Source organism: Schistocerca piceifrons, chromosome 1 (assembly GCF_021461385.2).
Source record: "Schistocerca piceifrons isolate TAMUIC-IGC-003096 chromosome 1, iqSchPice1.1, whole genome shotgun sequence".
NCBI classification, from domain to species: domain Eukaryota; kingdom Metazoa; phylum Arthropoda; class Insecta; order Orthoptera; family Acrididae; genus Schistocerca; species Schistocerca piceifrons.
This window is the reverse complement of record NC_060138.1, coordinates 1,254,682,617-1,254,689,762: the sequence shown is the minus strand read 5'-3', so window position 1 is coordinate 1,254,689,762 and position 7,146 is coordinate 1,254,682,617. Positions and strand designations below refer to the sequence as shown.

Sequence of the window (7,146 nt, the reverse complement as noted above, 5' to 3'; positions counted from 1 at the left end):
CCGTCGTCAATCGGTAATTGAGCAGGCCGTTTACGTTTCGGACAGTCTTCGCGGTAATGACCAACGCCACTGCAAAATGAACAAGTTTCAGGCTGTCCACCATAAGTCACAAACGCACGGTGGCCGTTGACCAAGATAAAGGACGGAATGTGTTGTCTGACAACCATTTTCACACTCTGCACACCGTTTTCGACTTGAAACAAGTATGCGGAGCACTACTTTTCCTTAATCACTGACAAAACAGTACCATACGGTCGCAAATAACGTGAAATGGTATCATTCCGAATGTCAAAGGGCAAATTAAATATACGAATTTGCCTACCGCGACACAGTAACTTTACTAATCTTACCGTCAAGATGTCGAAATTTACGCACACCATCATTTACAGACACAACAGTATCACACATATCAGGAGATCTCAATTTTAAAAACACTGAATTAAGGAACGTGTCAAACTGTATGCCAAGAACGTCATCGTGCGTTAACATTAAGTCTTCTAGTTTCCAACGGTGAATTTCAAAGGCCGAAGGTTTATCAACGGAACGATCAAATTCACATTGCAGGTTATTCTGTCTTTCCTCACTGTCATCGTACAGCATTTTTATTACTTTCAGTCAGGTAGAAAAACAAGCCACGAGGCAGAGGAAGCAGACGAACGCCAAGGCACCGCCGGCCAGTCGCTCGGCACCGAGGTGTTCCCAGGCGGTCACCCATCCAAGTACTAACCGGGCCCGATGTTGCTTAACTTCGGTGATCGGACGAGAACCGGTGTATTCAACATGGTATGGCCGTTGGCGTCCTTATACTGTAGCCGCGCCACAGAAGAAGCGTTCGCCTCCTCTCCCAACACACGCAATCGCCGCTTTGCGTGGCACATTTGACGCAAAGCATGTCTTTCCACCTCGAAGGTGGCGCGGAGTGCGCGCTCGCCTCGGCGTCTCATAGGCGACTGCCGAACGAAGGTGAGACGCACAACACAGCTGCTGGATGCACCGCCTGTCATTCGTTTGGTGCGTGCGGCCTCCGACACTCGCGGGCGACGCATCTTGTAGGGCTTGCGCGCGGGCGGGCGGCGGGGGGACTGCGCGGGGTGTGACGGTGTCCTGTGGGACCGACGGAAGCTGTCTCACCTGCCTGACACGCGCCGCGCTTCCAGATATTTGCGTAATTTGCGCGGTGCATTCTCGCCTGTCCCCTTCCGTCCCGACTGCCGCTAGCTGCCGCTCGGGTCGTCGTCCATGACAGCGCAAGCGCGAGAAACGTCTGCGGGAGGAGGCGAGACGACTAAAGAATAAATGTATGATTACAAATCGAATTTGGAGCTGTACACCGCTGCAGAATAATAGGCGCTAACGTATTTCGGAGCATACCTGCCGATTCGTACTGTCCTTCAGACTGAGTTAATTACTGCAGTTTCGTACCTTACAGACGTTACAGTCGTTGAAAATGCTTAAGGAAGTATCTTTGTGACAACAGAAAGGCGGTATGGAAACAGGGCTGGCAGGGGCAGTGAATAAAAAGCAAAAACTGAAGACAGCCAGGGTGTCCAGGCGGTCAGCCGCCTGAGTACTGACGTTGTTGCTTCACTTCGGTGATCGGACGAGAACGGCAGATTACTTTTTTTTGTTTATTTATTTACTTTGTGGAATTTAGCACCGCTACAAAACAGTAGGCCCTGACGTATTTCAGAACTCATCTGTCGATGCGTAGTGTTTTGTTATTTTCAAGGAGTTCTGGCACTCTTCCTTCGCGCATTCTTGGTTCAAATGGCTCTGAGCACTATGGGACTCAACTGCTGAGGTCATTAGTCCCCTAGAACTTAGAACTAGTTAAACCTAACTAACCTAAGGACATCACAAACATCCATGCCCGAGGCAGGATTCGAACCTGCGACCGTAGCGGTCTTGCGGTTCCAGACTGCAGCGCCTTTAACCGCACGGCCACTTCGGCCGGCTCGCGCATTCTTGCTCAAACTGAGTTCATTACTGTAATTCCGTATCTTACGTTTAATACAGTAGTTTAAAATGCTTGAGGAAGCATCACTGTCACACCGAGAGTTAGTATGAAAAGAGGGCTGGCAGGTGTAGCGACGTAAAAAGGAAAAATGAGATAGACCCAACAGCCCTGCCTTTACGCTCTCCATGAATTGCCGTCTTTTGGCGAGCTTCAATGGCTATAAAAGTTACTGGTGGCTCCCTCGAGGTGAACCGGTGTACGCTGTTCAACGGTCGGCTTCATCGGCGAGGGTCACATGTGGCAATTAGGCAGTGTGGCGTCCTGGACATGTAACAAAAGGGAAATATTCCTCCAATGTGTGAGAAACGAAAGTTGAGAATGCCTCCCATTGATACGAAAGAAAAACAAAAAAAAAAAAATTGAAAGAAAAGACGGATTCACGCCGTAACAACCGACGGTGACTACGGTGACTACGGTCCAAAGGGAACACAAAACATTCAAACGCAACCAGGACGATGCATCCACCGGAAAAGAAAAGTCATTGTTGAACACCAATAAGGAAAACTCCACGTTGCAAAACGAGAAACACCGGTAGACACCGGCAGTCAAACCAAACGAGAAGGTACGAGACGTGGCATCCACGGAAACACACTTAAACACACGGTGGGGTGTAGTTACCGTGTATGTGAAATGTAGAATCCAGAAAGAAACTATGAGGAAAGCCCACACCAATATTTTTTTTTATGTCGAATTCAAACGGTCGGGCAACGAGCGTGGCAGGCAGGCGGCGGCAATGAGGGCAGGGGTCAATGAGCCTGAGGCCTGGCCACAGTGCCGCCCCCACACCCGTCACCACTCATATGGACCGTAAAACAATGTTTCGGGACACCGGTGGTAAATTCCACACCGACAAAAAGTCCAAAGAGTGTCGAACACAGAAACGTGACGAGAATTTGGAGTGCTCCACAATAAAAGAAATGAAAAAAATGAAGAAAAACGCAAACAGTCACCACCAGGAATTATAACCGAAACATCAGTGAAGAATCACGTCTCGCCACAAACGGGAAAAATAATTAATACTGACAGACATGCCAAACAAGAAGTTTGCCAATAACGTCCAGAAAAAACTGAAAAGACTTCTGATTTCGTTCGGTAGTCAAGTTTCGTCAATTTTTCGTTCCAGAAAAAGTAGAGAAAGTCGCATTAATTCATATTGTGTCGCTCAAGGGCAATAGAAAATATGAGAGAATAACGTCCAAGTTACGCAGGTGCAAAAGCATGCGCTAGTGCGACCTGCAAAAAATTTCCAAAATTTCGCCGATAGTGTGGCGATGTCTGAATCTGAGTATGTTGGGTCCATAAAAATGCAAGGAAGTCCAAATCGTTACACAGCTTTAAGGAGAATATAGCAAAAACTGTGTGGCCAAAGATCCACACCGTGGCATTTCGCTTGGTGGTGGGGTAGACGACACACTGCGGAATTAATAAATCATCCACAGTAACGGTTCGAGTGTCCACCCTCTGAATCAGACGGATCATATCCCTGGCGACGTCCCAAACACGGCGGGAGCGGTCACACGCAAAGCGGTGTTCCAGAGTATCGTCGGCAGTACACACGTCACACACTCCAGACGGGATAAGATTAATGGAATGAAGTTTGGAGTTGGTGGGGAAGGTGCGATGCACCACCTTGTACCACACAGCGTGTATGGAGGCCGGGAGAACTGGGTTGGCGAGGTTTTGCCACACCGCCACCCAGTTGCAGCGTGGCAATCGATACTCCCACTTGCAGCGAATAGGAGGTCCGCGGAAAGCATTGCAGACAGCGCCAATCGTGTGGGCGGAGATGTCACAAAGCGTCAGGTAACTGTTATCGAAATAGTAGCGGCGCACGTAAGAAAGATAAAACGGGATGTGCGACACACAAACAGGTCCCACTTCAGAATGAGGACGATAATGATTAAAAACAACTGCGGTGGGACTGCAAGGTGCCTTCTGCATAACAGCGGTAATTCGCTTCCAAAAAAGTGCCGCACATTTGGCGGAAAAATCGACGAGTCCCAAACCGCTGTCGGACAGGCCCAAGGTGCAGACAGCATGCGATACCTTAAAAATCTTCCCCCTCCATAAAAACCAGTAAACCGCCTGTTTCATGGCGCGCCCCAACTGCTTGGGTACCGGGAGAACCTGCTCAAGGTACCACGCCCTAGCCAAGATGTTAACATTTATTAAATGCACCTTTTCCCGAAGGGCCAAATTTCGGGCCGCATAGATCTTTGCAACGGCACGAATCCGATGCAGCGTAGGCCGCCAATTTAATGCTTCAACCTGCTGTGGGTTCGAAGATAAAAGGACCCCAAGAACTTTATGCTGCTGCTGTACACAAAACCAGTCCCAACGAAGGGTACGTGCGCAGGCGGTGAGCGGTAAAAGAACAGTTTTCCGGGTATTGACAACCGCCCCCGTAGCTTGTTCAAAGTTGTGCAGGACAACTTGCAACCTGTCAACATCGTCGAAATGCTCAATAAATACGCAAAGGTCATCAGCGTATGCTTTACAAATCAATCTGGTAGCCCCCATCTGATTGCAGCAACATTCCTGACTGATATAGCGGAGGAGGGGATCCAGCGCAATGGCAAAAAGCGCCATGGAAAGCGGACACCCCTGCCGCACGGAGCGACCCACACGAAAAGCAGGAGTAAGACGACCATTAACACAGATACGTGACGTAGCATTGTGCAACACATGCGTCACTAATTTGGTAAATTTAGAACCAAACCTCATGCGTACCAAAACCTGACGCAAATAAAAATGACTAATACGGTCAAAGGCATTCTTAAAATCAACTAATAAAATCGCCGCTGTCCGTAGCCGAGCACTTTTCACATAACCAATACAGTCCCTGTAAGCAAGGATAGCGTCAAAGATATTCCGATCGCGCACCGCACACGTTCGCTGATCACAAAGTACCGCCGGCAAAATGCTTTTAAGTCGTTGAGCGACGCAGCGAGTGACGATCTTGTAATCAACATTTAATAAAGTAATCGGACGGACAGCGTCGATATGTGGCACAGCATTGGATTTGGGAACGAGCGTCACAACCCCCTCCACAAAAGCAGCTGGTACAGTCACACCATTTTGAATATCATTCCCCAAATCCACTAAAATCTCACTAAAAAGATGAAAAAATTTCAAATAAAATTCCGCAGGAATCCCATCGGGACGTGGGGACTTCCCTTTGGGACTCCGACGAACGGTGTCGAGAACCTCATCATACGTGAAGGCGTCATTTAAATGATTCCTGTCCGGGCATGTGGTACAGTCTGCAAAAAATCTCGCAACGCGTCGGAATCCTCGTCAACACCACGGAAAAGCGAATCGAAATGTTCAAAAATATCGGTTTCAATTTCCGACTGTACAGAGGTTAGACCGCCGTTTCGCAGCTGCCAAACATTAATGCTCAAACGTTCGCGGCGTTTGCGTTCCCTGTTTAAATGGTAACTGGACAAAGGTTCCCCAGTAACAAGTCCTGCAGGCTGACTTCGGACGGTCACCCCATCACTAACGGCACGCTTGTCAAGTAAAAGCTTAGCTTGAAATCGCTTCAGAGTAGTCAACAACTCGGGCTGTGACGTCACTCGCAACGTCAAGTCTCGTAAACAAGCCTGGCGGAAGCGAGCTGTCGCCCGAAGCCAGCGTGCCGCCTCACGGCTGTAATCGATTAAAAAGTTGCGAATCGCCGGCCTAGCGATCCCAACCCACCACTCAATGGTGCTACTATGAACGCCTCGAGTCCGCAGCAACCTTGGCCACATACGGCTAAAACGAGTCACAAAATGGTCGTCATTGAATAAACTACAATTGAACTTCCACAGATTGGTACGACGAGGAAAACACAATCGAGGTAATAAAAGACGACAGGAGTAACTGGAGTGGTCGGAAAATACGACAGGAGTCACGTCAGCACGACAAACATGGGCAGACAGCCGCCTAGACACACAAATCCGATCGAGGCGGCTACGCCCGGTACCGGTGGTGGTGGTTGTTGGGACGTTTAAGGGGGACTAAACAGCGAAGGTCATCAGTCCCCCATTCCAGAATCAGGCGAGCCGAAAATCGACGGAGCAGGTAAAAACCAAAGGGGGAGGAGACGTCCCCCCAGGCGCTAAAAGAACACAAATGCAGCATCAAACACTACAGACAAGAACAGGACAGAGGAACACCAGACAGAAAGAAACAGAAGAAAGGAAGATGGCCGGAGACTGGTTGACTGACCACGAGAACAAAAATGGGAAAGAGTCAACCATCTCACGGCACACCAGAACAGCAACAGACACAAGGACAAAAGACACAGAAAGGGAAAGGTGCAGGACCTCCCTAAATCGAACCATAAAACGGACTACCACGGATAAAATTTAAAACGTCATCAGCCATGGAGGCATCGTCGGATAAAACCAGAGCCAAAGTGCCCGGGAGATTAAAAGATTGCCGGAGTGTGCGCAGTCGAGGACACTCCAGCAAAATGTGGCCGACCGTCAGCCGTGACCCACACCGACACAGGGGGGGATCCTCCTGACGCAACAGATGGCCATGCGCCAGGTACGTATGGCCGATGCGCAGCCGACACAGGATAACAGAGTCCCTGCGAGAAGCCCGCAGGGAGGAACGCAACACAGCGGTCGTCTCCTTGGCAGCCTGCAGTTTATTCGGGGCTGTCATGCCATGCCCGGTACCGTAAAAATAGGTAAAGTAGGTGAAATCCGGGTGTAAAACACGCCACGTGTCGAGCAATTGAAAACTAGTGACTAAAGCATCCAGTTCGTGACATTTGTTCGGACGCGGCTCTTGATCTCTGTCGTCTAAGACACAATTAAAATCACCCCCGACGATTGAAGTACCGACATTCCTGGATAAAAGCTGACAAATATCTACCATAAAATTCAGCCCTGGCCGGTTTAACATTTCCCGACGGAGCGTACACATTGACAAACACAATGCCAAAAATGGTACAAGCAACAGCGCGACCGTTCGGTAAAATGTCAACGTTAGATATTGGTAAACCAGAACGCACTAAAATAGCAGTGCCCGTATCATGATCAGGGGCAACATTATCAATCACAATAAAAGCGGTAAAATCACGCAAAAATAGCTGGTTTGTTTAAAGATTAAAGGGACCAAACTGCAAAGGT

The 7,146-nt window shown here is 48.9% G+C and overlaps 1 non-coding gene across 1 annotated transcript; it reads right to left on the bottom strand.

The window, feature by feature from the left end:
* Window positions 1-677: 677 nt before the first annotated feature.
* LOC124725128 lies at window positions 678-797 on the bottom strand. The gene has a single exon (XR_007006664.1). It is a non-coding gene; the product is annotated as a 5S ribosomal RNA (ribosomal RNA).
* Between the last annotated feature and the right edge of the window lie 6,349 nt (window positions 798-7,146).